Here is a 17,401-nt window from a genome sequence, read left to right on the forward strand (position 1 = left end):
CTTAAAATGTTCTTTGTACAGCAGCTCTATATAGCACCTCAACCACCGTAATGATGGGGGGGGGGGGCGGGGGGCCCAGCCCCCCAATTCAAAGGAGCATGAGAAAACATACAATACAATACATACATACATCAATATAACATTGCCAAAGCAAGTGTCAAAATATAAGTATGGACTCAGGATCCAGCCCTGACAAAGACAAAGAGCAAGTGAAAACAATGATGGCTCCATGGTGTGTCTTCAACCAGGCGTCGTCTGGCCACTGGCCAGGACCGCTGACGTGAGCAGACAAGTGGGACTCATTGCCCTGCTTACTGCCCTTTGCTCCAGTTATGCGTGGATGTTTTCTCCATCACAGCCAACAGATGGCAGCCGAGGGTTTGGAATGCTTTTTGCTTTAGTAGCCTAACTGTAACTGTATAGCTGCTGCATGCTGTGACTAAAATGTATGTCTGGTGCCATTAAACATGGTCTGGTTGAATATGAAACAAAGATGTAAATACAAATGGAAGAATGCTCTTGAATTGAAATTGTTGAGGTGATTATTGGATACTGGATTATAAATTGTGTATGAACTGAAGGTATAATAACTGGATTGATTTGTTTACTTTTTGCAAACTGTTCATAAAGTATTCAATTGAAAACCAGGATAGAAATGTTTCAAATGAAGGTGGTTATTCAGAATAACGTTGTACTGTCTCCCCCCTTATCCACTCCCTCCATTAGTACATAGTACAAAAATCTGATTTATGTATGCATGCATGTATGTATGTATGTATGTATGTATGCATGCATGCATGTATGCATTCATGTATGCATGCATGTTTTCCATGCATGCATGTTTTTCCAAAAATAATCAAAGTACAGTACAGAGCACAATACACTACAATACAATACAGATCACAGTACAGTACATAACTATAATAATAAATTGTATACGGTAGTTGCACCACTCAGTTCACACAGGTGTGATTGTTTTGTTTTTGTTTATGTACAGGTATGTACTCCATGGGACGCCTGTTTTAACACACACACACACACACACACACACACACACACACACACACACACACACAATCAGTTCATCAGGCAGTTTGTTCCAAAGAGTTGCATCAGTGACCAAATGCACCATCACCAGATTTCAATTTGATTCTAGGTAGTAGGCTACTGTTAGGCGTCCTCTGCTGCAAGGTCTTTGCAGTGAGAAGTTCAGAAGATTCAGAAGCTAAACTTTTAAGAGTCTTGTATACAATAATTCATACTTTTGAAATCAATTCTGTATCAGGAGTATAGGAACAATATGTTCCGTTTTCTTGTCCCAGTGAGCACTCTGGTTGCAGCATTTTGAATGATTGATGCCTTCCCAGTGTTGGGAAGCCAGTGAAGATGGCATTACAGTAAATCATCAGTCATGACTGAAACAAGATGTTTTGGAGTGTGTGTGTGTGTGTTTGTGTGTGTGTGTGTGTGTGTGATGCAATTTGGGGAAGTAAGATACATTTTTGATGGCACCACAAGGAAAATTTAGTCGACCAATTAAGAACTGATCCATGTGGGACCCCACAGGAAAAACGGTTTAAAATATTGATATTTTATAATTTACACTATTTAATCAGTCAGGCTGGTGTGGCCTAATCTCTAAACATATTGCAAGGCTATAGCCTAATTGTCTTTTTAACCATTATTGGATTGTTTCATACTAAAACATGACCACGATTTGACAATAGTGGATTATTGAACAGAATGAGGAATGCAAAAAATTCATTTCAGCATGCATTGCTTCAAAAAGTTGCTTGATATGTTATGTTATTCGGATCTAATTGACTTCATAAGGTAGGCCTATGGTAGCCCATAGTAGTAGGCCTAGGTTTTGCCATTCTTTTAGCTTGTAAGTACCAAAAGGAATGCTGCCAGAAAGAAAATGAATATAGCCTACTATATTATCATGTGTTGGGCTGGCTATGTTCCATACCCACCAAAATAAATGACGTTGACAGTGTTGCATAACCACGTGTTAGCTAATTACTGAGTGTCCAACACGTGATACCGGTAAAGCGGTAATTGAACGACACTCAGGAAAACCGAATGAACATGACTACTACATAAAACGACCTGTGACGAGTTGACGACGATATAGCTTTAATGAGACATATTTTGATATATGGTGCAGCACCATGTGTCTATATCAACTTATAACTTATTAATTTGACATTGCGGGGTGTGTTTTTGAGACTTGCTAAATGACGCCACACGGTTATAATTCGTCATACCTGCAGGTGATAACTAGTGCTGACGAGGAGCAGGGACTGCATGGGCATGCTCCTGCCGTTTGGGGAGGGGAGGGAGTGAGGAAGAGATGCGGGGGGAGAGAGAGTGTAGCCTATCATATTGTGTTATGATATGATGTCTAGAAACTGGAGTTGAACCTTCCACTGCATCTTTCCTCTTCGTAACAACTTCAGGAGGAGCTGTCCGTTTCAGAACCATGCACACGTTGACGCGGTCGCCTTTCAACATCGCGTCTATTTCAACTTGACGTGAAACAGACGTACCTCACGTACCAGGATCAGTCTAAATGTGGACTGCAGTGGCAATATCAGCGTGTTGCCTGCAGTAGACCGTGTTCTAGGCTAACCGCATCTCTGATCATCTCTGGCACCCCGACAGGGATGTTGTATACATGTGGACACAGTCAGCCAGCACGGATAACAACTGATTTGGTAAGTATAAACTATAGCCATCCTGTTATTTAAAGGGGGATTCGTGTTTTTAGGTTTAGCTTATAGCGACTTGCCATGGTGTGTATCGCCGATACATCAGCAGCAGTGAGAAAGAGCATAGCCTATAACTTGAGACATTGAACGTCGCTTTGCGAAAAAAGATGCGGCCATCGTCATGATAAACCTGTAGGACAGGCAACCTCTAAAGAGGTCATATACTATGAATGGGAATCCTTGCCAAACACTGTCTACTGCCATAAAACTCATCTTCATGCAACACCACCGATAGCTTTACATAGCTTGTGTTAAGTTTTGCCCTTGGCTCGAAAAGTTGGCATAGGGAGCGATATATGTAGCCTGTTGTGTGTGTGTTGTGTGTGTGAGAGAGAAAGAGAGAGGTTTTTAATGTCTTTCTATATTTGAAGGCCCTCTGTAACTGAGCACCACCTGTATTATCGACACCTGTGTAACAAAGTCATATTGCTAAATTGGATAACCAAATCGAAAACTGATGGACTCACCTGCTGCTACACACATTGCTGCACATACATTCATAGAATGCTGCTGATGATAAATGATACTGCAGAGTTCTGCTTTGCAGCTTAGGGGACAAATCCACATGTCAAATGTTTGCCTGGTCAGGAGGGGCAGAGTTGTCCCCACAGCCAAGGGCAGCATACCGTGGTTTGTCTTCATTTGTTGCTGTTTATGAAGTGCCCTCTCTGGGGGACCGGTCTGGCCTACTCCTCCTGGCCACAAGTGATTGGATGATACAGGTGGAAGACAGATCGTATTCTTCTGGACACAGGAAGGGAGGAGAGAGTCAGGCCAGAGAGAATGTCCGAACAAAGAAAAGAGAGATACATTCACACACACACACACACACACACACACACACACACACACACACACACACACACACACACACACACCATCACCTTTCCATATCTGCTTGACCAACATAGTATAGCATCTCTGTGAAAGCAATTTGCCCTAGGCTAAGTAACAGCAGTAAATGGTGCATGCTGCTAGATCGACATTACAAATGTTTAGTATGCATTGGACTCATCATTTTCATCACGACAATCATCAGCAAGTGACTGTGAAGCATTGATGTTGGTGTATACAGCTAAATAAACAACATCACTGTTTTTCATGCATTTTCTACAAACTCGGATAACAGAGATCAGTTTCAGTCTTGACTAATTCATTAAAAAATGTCCCAAACATCTGTAACAATCTGTAACAACTTTAACAATGCCATAGCATTGTTAAAGACTTATATGGATAAATGTACATAAATAAATAAATATACATTTGTATATAATGTACTTTGGCACTTTAACATTGCCTGGTCCATGGAATAATTTAGCACTTGACACAATGACATTAAACTATTAAAATATATGTTCTTAAAGGCTAAGAAAAAAGTCCAGCGGTATTTACTGGAATGCAGATGACCATAGCTGGAGAAATAACCTTAGGCTAAATTAATTTATATACCATAAGTTATTTCGTACCAGTGTTTGTTTTAATCTGTTTTATATTGATTTTTGATGTAACTGTATTGTGAATTAATGCAATTGAATCGGTTTTCATATGAATTATAGTTTATAGTTCTTTAATGTGTTTTTTTTTCATATTTTTGTATGGACCCCAGTAAGACTAGCTGTTTGCCATGGCATCAGGTAATGGGATTCCTTTCAAATAAACAACTAAACATTGGGTGGGGGGGGGGGACACCAATGAGCTACGCTCTAAAATGTGTAATTGAATCGTGTAGAAGTGTACCCTTATGTATTTTCTTATACTGACAGAGTTAAATTAATATTAGCTAGTATACACATCATGGCATCCAACTAATTTATACAGTATACGATAATATATACACAGTATACACAGACTACAGTTAATCAAAAGTGAATAATAATGAGCAATATAGAATCTGTCAATGGTACAGAAGATAACCTAAGCAGGCATCTGTTTGTGTACATCCCTATAGTCCATGGACAAATGTGCCAGAGTAAACCAGGAGTCACTAATCCAAGTACAGAACAGAACAGAACAGAACAGAACAGAACATATTGGGCCTTGGTTTATGGAGCTTGATGGCTACCAGCACAAAGGTCTGATCAAGTCGATCTGTCTTGTGTCAAGGGATGACGAGTCTGTGGCTCAAGGTGCTACTCGTTTCTGTTAGGTCATCGTGGAGTGGTTCATCATGTATGGGGTCTTAATAAATTGTCACAATGTAGAGGTCGGCCAACAAACTTGTCTTCCCAGCGGGTGCTGATGGAGCAGCAGAGAAAAGCTTGTTCTTTCCTCTTTCCAAAGTAGTTGTTTTTGAACTTCCCACACTGCCACGTTTGGTGCCCTCTCACTTGGCCTTCTAACTACCTACTACTGCCTCTATACCGTCTTTCTCATCACTTTCTTTCTGCCGGGTCTTGTTGTTGTTGTGTGTGTGGTTGTTTTTAAGGGATTCATGAATGGAGGTCCAAGGTGGATTGGACAGATGGCCAAAACATTAAATCCCATACTGTACTAAATATCTTCATGCTTAATTTTCAAATTTAGAAAGTATCATTAAAGGAAGCACAGAGGAACTGTAACAAATTGTCTCGTGGCATATTCAATCCAAGCCTACAGCGAGAGAGCTCAGAACGATGTTTTTTGGACGGGTGGTAGTGGGTGCACGTTTGAGAGGTGGGAGCGCTGGCCATGAATAGAGCCTGTTAGCACTGGATAATCCGCCTGTGTGATGATGGTGAGCATTAGCATTTTACAATTCTGCCGCGTTTGCCCTGTAATGAGGGGGTCTGCTGCTCCAATCTGTGGGTCTCTTTCGCTGTGCTGGCTGTGTTGCAGATGGAAAGCTTCGCAGTGGCCTGGATCCTGCCGTGATTAATGAAATGCAAATCTGTTAAAGAGCCACTCTCTCCTTGTTACATGCCGAAAAGGCCTCCTCACACTGATCTGTTGTTTGGGGCCTTGTGTTGGTCTGTGGGAGAGAGCCAGTGGAATGAGTTAGGAGATGTGGGCTTCACTTGTTCTTGGCATGCACAGGTTGTTTGTCAAGTAACATTTCATTGCCAGTAATTGATTTAGACTGCTGCTTAATGGTCACAATGTCCTCCTCAAACTATTTAACTGTAATTAATAGCACGATATACACAGACAGTATGGTTCGAAGAGGGGTTTAATTGACGAATTGAAGATAACTTTGCACAGATCGGGAAGCCTTGCAAGGTAACTTCTTTACACTTTAAATTTGAGTTTACTGTTTTAATTGCATTGTGGACTCAGCATGTTTGAGTTTGAGTTTGAGTGGAATGATTAATGGAATATATATAACCTTGTAGTCTTAATTGTGTGTTTTTATTATACACTTGGCAAGTAGAGAGAGAGAGAGAGAGAGGGAGGGAGGGAGGGAGGGAGGAACCTACCTATCTCGATTATTTTTCATCAGTTGCTTGATACAGTTTGTCACTTCTTTATAACATTTGAGAGGAAGTGTATTTTAAAATCCAATTGATCAATGGCTGACATTGTTTCTCTTTGTAGGACTCTACTGAGGGCATCGGCCAAAAAAGATTGACATGGTGGTGGAAGCAATCAACATAATCCTTTAATTCGATTGTCCTTAACGTTATTGGTTTGAAAATAGCACAGAGGACAAGGGTCGAAGGAGCTCGGTTTGTTTCCATACTGCGTGCTACAGGCTGCTTAATGCCGCGGTGCTTTTAAAAATCTCGCCCGCATCTGCTAGAGGAGTGCTGACACTGCTGTAAGGTGTAAACGCTGGCTTGGTTTGTTTGGTGCAGACTGCAGAGACATTCCACTGGTGATAGTAGCCCATCAGTTTATTCACCATCTATGGTGAAATAAAATTACAGTGGTTAGTGACTACTGTAGTCTACTGTATATACTTGATATGGTGCCACTCTATGATAAATGCTGTAATGCTAAAGGTGAATGGTCTTGGTATATATACAGGACCTATATCCCAACCACTCAAAGTGCTACAATTGAAACACATTCACACACCGACAGAGGAGGCAACCAAACAGGGCACCAACCTCCTTGCCAGGAGCACTTCGGGATCGTCTTGCTCCAGGAGGAGGAGTCTGTGATTGAACAGCCGCTCTACATCCTGAGCCACTGCTTGTCCATGCTCCAACCAAACTTATTGATTATTATTCTTATTTGGTGTGTGTGTGTGTGTGTGTGTGTGTGTGTGTGTGCGTGTGCGTGTGCGTGCGTGCGCTGTGTGATTGAAGTTAATCTTCTGTCAATCTTCTGGGCATTAGGTAATGTTTTTCCAGCAGCCCTGTCCACATGATTAGCCATCACAGACAGCCACTGTTTCGACGTCTCAGACATGGGGCACATTTAAAAAGATGAGTTGCTCGCTCCATAGGGCTAAAGAGGCTATGGCAGGGTTCCCCAATTAATTTTCCTCAAGGGCCATATTTTGACTAGGGAACCAGGCTGGGGGCCGAGTCCGCACGCGCAAAAAATTGGGTTTTTTATTTTTTCATTAATTAATTAAAAACTGTTCTCAACCAGTGGTCCGGGGACCACCAGTGGTCCTTGAGGGGGTGCCCAGTTTGACATGCATAGGCTACTGACCCCCATTTAATGCCATTTATATCTATTTTTTTTTAAAATTCTTCCAGGGGCCACAAGGGGGCGCTCCGCGGGCCGCAAATGGCCCGCGGGCCGCCTATTGGGGAACCCTGGGCTATGGGCTAAAGATGCCCAGCTGGCCCTGCATGCTGTCCCTCCGGATAGCTGTGGCCATGCAGTAAGACCTTACACCATGAGTTTTGGCTGGCTGACATCCAGGACGCATGCATCATCGTCTTGGACCTACTCAAACACTATACCCAGGGCCCGTTTCTGAAACCATAGCCCGTCAGACTTTATGCACAACTCTAAACATTCTGGGCCCTTTTCCAAACATTCTGGGCCCCTTTCCTTTCACCAACATAGGAACCACTATGCCATGGATTACTATTAGCTAGAGGCATACGTGGTTCCGGACAAGAGTGCTGCTAAGGGCAGAGAAGCTAGTCACTGAAATGTTCTGAGAGTTTTCTGTGCCGAGTCTCTAGTACACCCCCAGAGTGACTGGCTGGTAGAGTGATTTAACCACACTCTAGCTACCCAGCTCGCCATTCTCTCCGACCACCGACGGAGAGACTGGGACCTCAACTTGCCCATGGTCTTGTGGGCGTACCGGACCTCTATCCAGGAATCGACACGTTGCACCCCAGCTGGCTTTATATTCAGCATAGAACTGTGAACACCAGTGGAACTCGCTTTTGGGCCATGAGCTTGAGTCAGAACTATAAATTCAGTGTCTATTGTCAGTGTTGGACTACTTCACTCAGCTGCAGGAGCAATTACAAGAGACTGATACTTTAACTGACTCAAGCTCTGTAAATGGACTGGTCATGCATTGTGCTAGCAAAAAATATCTGACGTGGTATTTTGGGTGCAGCTGGTAGACGGCCGTAAGGTAGTATTCCATCAGGACTGGGTGGCACTTTATCAACCCCTTGCCAGCACAGAATAAACCCAGATGGATGCAGAGAGACCACCCACAGCGGACAACCCTCACACTGGAAGACCCAAGGCTGGGCTCTGGGAAGTGAAGAAGGCATTTGCCTCAGCACCTCTGAGACTTCATGTTGGATGCATGTAGTATCAGGGTGTTGCCATTGGGACCGTGAGGGATTTACCAGCATCCCTCCAGGCGCACACGCACACATAAAGACCGGCTTTACAGCTAGTACTAAATGGCGCTAGGCCCGGCGCAATTATCATTGCTATGTTTACAACTTACGTCATTTTCACACCCAGCGCCCACGTTGTATACGCTGTAATTGCCAAATGTACTTGGCTCATCTGTGCGCTGATGGGTGTTAGTTTTAAAGTTTGTGGTTTGGCATTGCTATCTTACGTACAGTGAGAAAGGTTTAATAGCGATTAATGCACTTAGACACAGCCCCAAGCTGGTCTTAAACCCAGCACAGTGAGAGAGAAAATATTTCCTTATTATTTAGCATAGCTGCAGGAAGTTGTTTTTATCAGGGGGTGTAGACCTCAAGCAACACCCCCTCCCTCCCATGGTGATTAAAAAACAACACTCTGGCCCGGGCCGCTGGGTGCGATGACCTTTGCTGCGTGTCACTCCCCATCTCTCTCCCCATTCGCTGTCAATCTACTGTCCTATAAATAAAAGCATAGGAGCCCCAAAACAAATCTCAACTAAAATCTCTCTAGGTCAGCGGTTCCCAAACGTTTTAGCTTGTGACCCAAAAGGGAACCCTGGACCCAAACTAGTGAAAATAGCAGATCTGCAAGCTCACAATGCGTCGCTTCAGGCCACGGTGTGATCTTTTTTAATATTTTCACTACTTCTTAAACATTGGTTTTCTAATTTATGGAATTTCTTCGATTTTTCTTTCATTTCTTCATGAATTCATTACATTTAGTTTTTAATTCATGAAAAATGTTTTTTTGGGAATGTTTTTTTAAGGTTTTGAAATAATAATGATTCAAAACAAGTAGGTAACAAAAAAAAAAGGGACCCATACAAATGGGTCCGCGGACCAGAAGTGGGTCACAACCCAATGTTTTGGAACCAATGCTCTAGGTGCCCGTTTACACCATGGACTCAAATACTGATGAATTAGTTTGGCTGTTGTTCTATAAGAGACGTATAGACTTTGACATTTTAATAAGACAGGCAATAACAATACTTTATTCTCTCACTCTCTCTCTCTCTCCCACTGTCTCTTTCTGGTGTAGGCAGCCAAAAAAAAGGCTGTTAGTAAAATCATAACCTCTGGGGTGCCGATGCCCCAGTGGTTTAGGCGTGTACCACATAGAGGCTCTGATGCAGCCTGACAGTGAGTCCCGGGGTTTGATTCCCGAGCCCTGCCATGTCATTCCCTGGCTCTTTTCCTGTCAAATACTATCTACTGTCAATAAAGGCAGAAAAACCCAAAGATTATAATAATAATCAGGAAGGAATTAACAATCAGGCTTAACAGATTACAGAGAATGTTATGGAAAGGAATATATTTAGAAGTGCGGAATGGGGATCTTATGGGAACGGGGACGTCATGCATCATAATGTGCACATGTTACAATGTATCATCACATACTCATAACCATATTGCCACACAGCGGCGGTGCATGAGAACTACATGTCATTGTCATGTCATTCTCACCTCCTGGGTGAGGACGTGAGTGGGTGGAGCACCTGGCGATTCAGCCACACCCTCAGCACCAGTTCCCGTGGCTGTGCTATTTAGATTTAGAGGCGTGTGGTTAGGGTTTGGGGATAGGGTTCGTACGGGGCTCTATGGTCGGAATATTGGATAGTCGGCTTTATGGGTGTCAGATTATTGGGTCGTCGGGCTCCCGCTATTTAGAGAGTGCATTCGGATTAAGATGTGCTCCTCGGAGGGTTAACAATTTGCACGCACAGCTTGCAATCAAAATCCTTTTTGATTCAACACAACACACCGGTTCAACCATGGTAGAAAGATGACATCATGCAGAGGGACTCAGCTTTGACGTCCACTCATTAACTAATGATGATCTTGGCCAGATTGTCCAGATTGTCCATATAACAATGTCTGTGTGCATCTTTTGAGACCAGAGCAGTGAGGAGAGAAATAGAGGGAGAGAAAAAGTAACTGCAGTTTATTTCAATACATAGCCTACATTGTTGCTGATAAATAATGTCCAAATACCTCTTGTAATGTAAGAATGCCATGAATCCATAGTCTCCTGGCTTTCTTTCTTTAGCTGTCTCTGTGCAGCAGTAGTAGTACGGTCATCACCATACCTGCCCTGATGAAGACTCCTTTGCGACTCGAAACATGTTGGCTTTTTAAACTTATAAAGTACCTTGATTTTATATCCACCCTCTCCTCAATTTTACACCTTTTTGAGTGCTCGGAATGGCCACCTTTTCTTCAGTATCACCAATACCCAATTGAGGCTCTCTGACAGTGCACAGCACGTGTTACTGAAGAGCATTTTAGGGGAAAGTTATGGTTATGAATGCCACAGTTTATCGTTGGTTCTAAGTCTGTGGGCGGCTCCAGGTGGACCTGGTGTCTGTTGTACACTCACTCTGCTATAGACATTTAGACATCACCCAGACAGACAGACATTGAGACAGATAAACTAGCTAATGATTGATGGACGTAGATCAGTGCGTAAATCAGTGCAGAAAGGCAGACAAGTAGAGACGGATGAATCCCAGTATATAACTGTATATACCGCATGTCTATGCCTTTCAGTCTGTTTGCCTCTGCACTGCTGACAATGTCCATCTGTCTGCATCCAGATAGTTGATGTGTCTGGCTGTCTATTATAAAATGGTCTTATGATCAAAATGTAATCTCAAGTACTACTTACACAAACTACATAGTCTCTAAATCTTCAAGTTCATGTCAGACTAGACGTGAGCACAATTCCTGTTTGTTCTGTTGGGTACTACTGTAAATATGGCAGTGCACAACTGAACTGCAGAGAACTGTTTGTGCTCTGTTCATGAGCTTGTATTTTAGGTCAAAAGCTCAAAACTAGGCCTTTTTTTTTACTGTGTTTTTTGTACCTCATGTTTGCACCCTTTTGTAATGTGCTATATAAAATAGATCCTTTTTGCTTGTTTTGCTTGTTTTCTGTATGGGGACTAAAAATGGAAATTAGCATTCTTGCTAAATCTGGTGTATTTGCACGGCATTCTGTTCAGGAATATGTACTGTCCCGTCCAAATAAACGTATGAATTGAGCAAATTGATTGGTATTGTCACTTGTCAGTTACTGGACAGATGCGAGGAATTAAGCCAACATCCAAACCCAATCTTATAATAAACGCAGGGAATCTCTGTGCGTACGTTTGTAATCCACGTACTGTATCTCGAGAACCGTTCTACCGACCAACAAATGACGGCATGTGCGTCATCGACGACCTGAGGGAGTGCAGTGGAAAAAAAATAACAGAAAAGGTAACCGAGGGTCCCAAAAGGGGCTAGCTTTAGCCCCTGTTTTAAAAAGGAGGAGGCGATGTAAACATGCCATAGTCTGTACTAATTATAGACAGGGGGTATGTCTGCTGGTAATTTCAAGTCAAGTGGAAGCTTCTCTCTGTAAAGTGTTGTACTGTAGCTGGGTGAACATGCATTTTTTTGTGGTCTATCCAAGGCTTGCAGCAATTCATCTTAATATTTCAAGGGAGTGAAAGTGTGCTGTTACCAGTTCATTTGTTTTCCCCCGGTGATTTCAGGGTTTGAGAAATGCTTTTAGATGCTGTTACTTTAGCCGGAGTCCTCAGACAACAGACATCATCTGCTACATTTCTCGTTTGTCTTCCCAGAGATGCTATTTTTGACTTTACGTCCTACAGTCCTATTTTTAGTACTGCTACACTGTACACAGTACTTTATGCTGAATTAATAAAACAAGCTGTGTTCATATGCTGTAGTGACGACATGGCACAACTAGAAAAAGTGCCCTTCTGGGCACAGGTCTCCACCAGGAGGATAGGACTGTGTGAGATGTTTGGCAAAATGTTTAGGAGTAATATAAATAAGTAATATGTTTGCCTTTGATGGCAATTGGATGATTTGAGGCATTTTGTTTCAAAAATGTGTTTTGCAAAAATCAACCTGTTGGTGGCGCTATAACAGGCCAATGTGAAAAGGGTGGGATATATTCCTCAGCCTAGTAAGAAAATGTGTGAAAGATTTCACGTAAATTGCATGCTGCGTTCATGATTTGAGGCTTTTGTTCAAAACGGGCCAATCTTGCAAACTGTGAAAGCCAATTATAGCCAATTAGGATGGAATATGAAATATCGGACAGATCCGACTTGAGCACATGACCATAGAGATACTGTGTAACGATTTGTGAGATTTTTTTGGACAGAATCTGGAGGAGTAATATCCAAAAATGTGTTTTACAAAAGTCGGCCTCCTGGTGGCGCTATAAAAGGCAGATGCGGAAAATGCAGGTCAAAGGTTTGTCCTTGGCCTCTAGGGAGTGTGCATGCAACGTTTCACGCAGATCGGTGCAGTTTTAGGTAAACAATGTGAAAAGCTGCCTCATGGTGGCGCTATAACAGGCCGTTCTGGAAAATGCGGCGCAGAGGTTCATCGTTGGCATCCAGGGAGTGTGTGTGCAAAGTTTGGCATCGACCGGGTTAACGGTGCCGGAGATTAGCTGGTAACGGACGGACGGAAGGACGGACGGACGGACGGACACACACACACACGGACGGAGTGCAAAACATACTCTCTCCCCATGCCTTCGGCCTGGTGGAGACAATAAGGCCATTACACCAACAGGCTGCATTGTACAGCATGTTCACAGTAAAACCCTCAGTCTTTGGGTCCATTTTTGCCCTCTCAGAGTTAAAGTAACACTGAGGACTTTACTGTGTGCAGTGCTGCCAAGTGCAACTACTTGTGAAATATGGTGGTCAAGTCCTGCCAACAAATCTTGTCTTTAAACGACCGCTTGTCTGTCACACAGACCACTACTAACTCTAACTGTAGTACTCTCTCTCTCTCTGTCTGTCTGTCTGTCTGTCTGTCTGTGTGTGTGTGTGTGTGTGTGTGTGTGTGTGTGTGTGTGTGTGTGTGTGTGTGTGTGTGTGTGCGTGTGTGCGTGTGTGTGTGTGTGTGTGTGCGCGCGCTCACTCGCAAGGGAGGGAAAGTGAGGACTGGAGAAGAGGCGGGATTTGCCAACACAAGCTTCCTAATTGGTTGGGAGTGAAGCTGAGTGTGGGTGTGGTGTGGTCTGGTGCTGGTCTCCCAGTAGAGGGAGACGACAGTATAGTGGCCAGGCAGGTCTTAATGCTGAACGCTCTGCTGTAGGCAGGAGGCAAGGAAGGAAGGAAGGAGGGCGAGAAAGAGGGACAGTGAAAGGAAGGAGGGAACAGAGGAAGACTAATGTGGGAGGAGGTGTGAATCCAGTGTGTGGATGAGGTGAGTCTGAGATACTACAGGAGTACAGAACAAGGCACAAGAGTAAGAGAGGACAGCTAGAGTGTTTTGACTGTGTGTGTGTGTGTGTGTGTGTGTGTGTGTGTGTGTGTGTGTGTGTGTGTGTGAGAGAGAGAGAGAGAGAGATTGAGAAAGAGAGAGAGTGTGTGTGTGTGGACTGTGGGGAAGATGTAACTGATAGCGTTTGCTTTCTCTGCTCGCGTCCTCCGCAGATAAGGAATTACTGACATTACTGAGGATCAGAGAATGTGGATGAGCATGTCATGTTGTATGACTAATTACCGGCTGACGTGGGAATAAACTGCATATCATGCATCTGCACGTCAATGCGTGTGAATGTGAGCACACGTGTGTGTGTGTGCTTGTTTGTATACACTTGGTTGACAGTACATCTCCGAGAGGGTGTGTGCGCACAGTAATTGCATGTTAATTTAACCCTAAGCCTTACCTCTGCGAGTGTAACAGTAGAACATTTAGGTCCATGTTTACAGTCTCGGAACATTAAATGTAACAGTAAATGAACATTGAGGACTTCAACTGTGTACAGCGAGAGGCTTGCATTTCTGTGCCTAACCTGTATGTGCAGGCATGTCACTGCATGTCATTTCTCTCTTGTTTTCTGTTATGTCCTGTGATCAACAATGCTATCATTCAAAAGTGAAACCGTTATCAGACAACTGAATGGAGGCTATGATACAGCTGTTCACATCACACGAGACATGAGCAAACAGTATATACTTAACAAGCGCACTTCTACAGATGTGCGCTGTCAATCAATCAATGTGCAGAGACAGACACCATTTACGGCTCAAGTCCTGCAGTGGCCTGACTGAATCTGAATGACTTTAACTTCTAAAGACGTTTTAGTAGACGCGATGTTACTGAGTGAAATGTAATAATATTTTTTTAGCGAGGCAACGACCTACTATGAAGAGAGACACTCCTGAACAGACCGCACACGATGCGTCGACACAAAGGTGCTCAAAACACGTTTTAAGACACAGAAATACATTTCTTATACAAGCAAAACATATTGCAGTAAGAGAGGGCAGTGTTTTGACTGTGTGTGTGTATGCCCTCCACCAGGGCTAATGCAGGTGTTGTTTATGATTCAAATCACACAGATAATTAAACCCCTGTGTGTGTGTGTGTGTGTGTGTGTGTGTGTGTGTGTGTGTGTGTGTGTGTGTGTGTGTGTGTGTGTGTGTGTGTGTGACGCGCAGACTACTATCATCAGACTCATGATATAATATAACGTTTAGTATTACTTTCCCCATAGTCATAATCTTAAGATGTCGCCTATCTGTCGCCTTTTGTTCTCTCAGGTTAGAAACATGTCCAGTCAGTTAAGCTGCTGTCCATCAGAAGTACATGCATGACCCCTGCCTGCAGCAGGCACTGTTAGTTGGGTTGAAACCGTTGAATACAGTCACTGAATGGGGGAAGAAGTATTGGTACACAGTACACTATGCAGTCAAATCCTGTCTGTAAATGTAACACAGTGCACTTTCCTCAGAGTCCCTCTCCATGTGCCTTTTTTGGTCTCCTAGACGCGAGCATTTGTACATACGGTTTGTGGGTGGATAGATGCCTTGTGGGACATTTGTTCTCCCAGCACCCGATTCTTTTGGAAGTGTTCCAGACTCGTCCTCCATGCTGTTGTGATATCTGAATTGAGTCCTGTGTTGGTCACGTCTCAGCAGGTCCCTCTGAGAGCCTGGCTGATTTTATCATGTGTGTGTGTGATGATGACGAGGGGACGAATGCCAGACAAATAGTTTCAGCCTACGGGGAGTCAAATAACAATGGAGCACATTTGAGGATATTTGTGAAATAGCTCCTTGGCTGCTGAACAACCTCGCTCTTTCTTGCTGCCTCTACCGGCTGTACTTCACTCTCTCTGTCTCTTTTCATGGCTTGGCTCTGTAGCGGGTGAGCCGTCTAGAATTGTGTCTGTCTGTCTGTCTGTCTGTCTGTCTGTCTGTCTGTCTGTCTGTCTGTCTGTCTGTCTGTCTGTCTGTCTGTCTGTCTGTCTGTCTGTCTGTCTGTCTGTGTGTGTTGGGGTGTGGGGGGGTGTGTGGGGGGGTGTGTGGGGGGGTGCGGGTGTGCGTGCGTGCGTGCGTGCGTGCGTGCGTGCGTGCTTGCGTGCGTGCGTGCGTGCGTGCGTGCGGTGGCCTTTATGCAGACTATGCACTTTCACTGTTGCCCACAAATGGAATGAAACACGATCCACTCATCAATATCACTAGTGATGCTCTTTCAATCAATAGGTGAATAATATTGTGCTGCTGTGCTGTAAAAATGATGTTTACTTTTAAATGTCGCTTGGTTATTAATATTATGGTCAATGAGAATACTTTACATTTGAATAAATTCAGTATGTCTATAGGCTCAAGGTCACGAGAAATATCTCCTCGACTCTCCACAATGTCTCCCTCATCTTGTTACTGTGTCTGACTATATTTCACTTACAGTGCACTCACTGACTCTCTCTCTCTCTCTCTCTCACACACACACACACACACACACACACACACACGTCCACGTTATTAGTATTACGTCCCTGCCACTGCATGAGTCAGAGGACCCCAGTCATTGTCTGTATGTGTCTTTAATGGCAATGTAAGAGACCGAGAGAATGAGAGAGCGTGAGAGAGATGGCCTTGCATTTTCATCCACGCAAAGTCCTATTCATACTGTAAAATGACTTGCCTCTCAGCTCGCCTCTTTCATTCCGACTACACCATCATTTAGTCAGTTCCTGTTTAATTATGATTCAGTACAACAGCAAAGTACGCAATCGTGTCAAATTAAGATGGCCAGATCTGTGTTAGAGCAATCAATAGGCTCTTTGGGGCTTTGGCCTATGGGAGTGGAAGGTTCATCTGAAGTTATGGATATGACCAGCTATCTCTTCTCATACATTTGTGACTAGATTTGACTGAGAGCCTTCCATCGCGCAAATTCCAGCTTTTCACCAGAGGAGAAAAACGTATTTTTTTCTTTTCAAAATGAGTTAATAGCACAGGCAGACTCTTCACTAGAGCATGTCTGAAATAAGTGTCAGAGCTGAAATCGACATGTAAATATGAAATAAATGCCTAAACATGTAGCTAGCTAGGTGTAATGTTAGAGACCACAGAAGTGAACCTTTCAAGCCTGTTTTCTCAACTCGCTGTTTCTCTGCAAGACATTACTCTATAAGCCATATCTCCAAAACTGGTGGGTCGAACTGAACAACCAATATGTCAATTTGAAGCTATGATTCCCTGCTTTCATATGACATGAAAACGAAAATTCAAAGCCCCCTCTCTTTCCTGCACTTTGATCTGTCACTGGCTACACTTCACAACGTATCATGCTGGTTGAAATCATAGCCGCTAGTGCAGCAGCGCGCCAGCTAGGCCAGCAGCAAACGAGCATAGGGAGCTATTATTAGCACGAGCGGCGCCCTCAGCGCCATATCTAGGGGACTAATATTAGACCTGCACACATAATGCAGTAGTACACACACACACACACACACACACACACACACACACACACACACACACACACACTGGGGTTTAATTATCTGTGTGATTTGAATCATAAACAACACCTGCATTAGCCATTTAGCCCTGGTGGAGTTTGATTGGCTTCAGG

General features: G+C 43.5%; 1 protein-coding gene across 2 annotated transcripts in view; it reads left to right on the plus strand.

Moving 5' to 3' along the window:
- Positions 1 to 2,594: 2,594 nt before the first annotated feature.
- LOC306914901 (uncharacterized protein) overlaps positions 2,595 to 17,401 on the plus strand; it is a 95,164-nt gene continuing 80,357 nt past the window's right edge. For both annotated transcript variants that reach the window (XM_079492134.1, XM_079492135.1), the window contains exon 1: positions 2,595 to 2,720. The gene's annotated coding sequence lies outside the window, so the exon portion shown is untranslated. The remainder of the gene's footprint in view (positions 2,721 to 17,401) is intronic.

Source organism: Electrona antarctica (assembly GCF_951216825.1).
Source record: "Electrona antarctica genome assembly, chromosome: 22".
Lineage (NCBI taxonomy): Eukaryota > Metazoa > Chordata > Actinopteri > Myctophiformes > Myctophidae > Electrona > Electrona antarctica.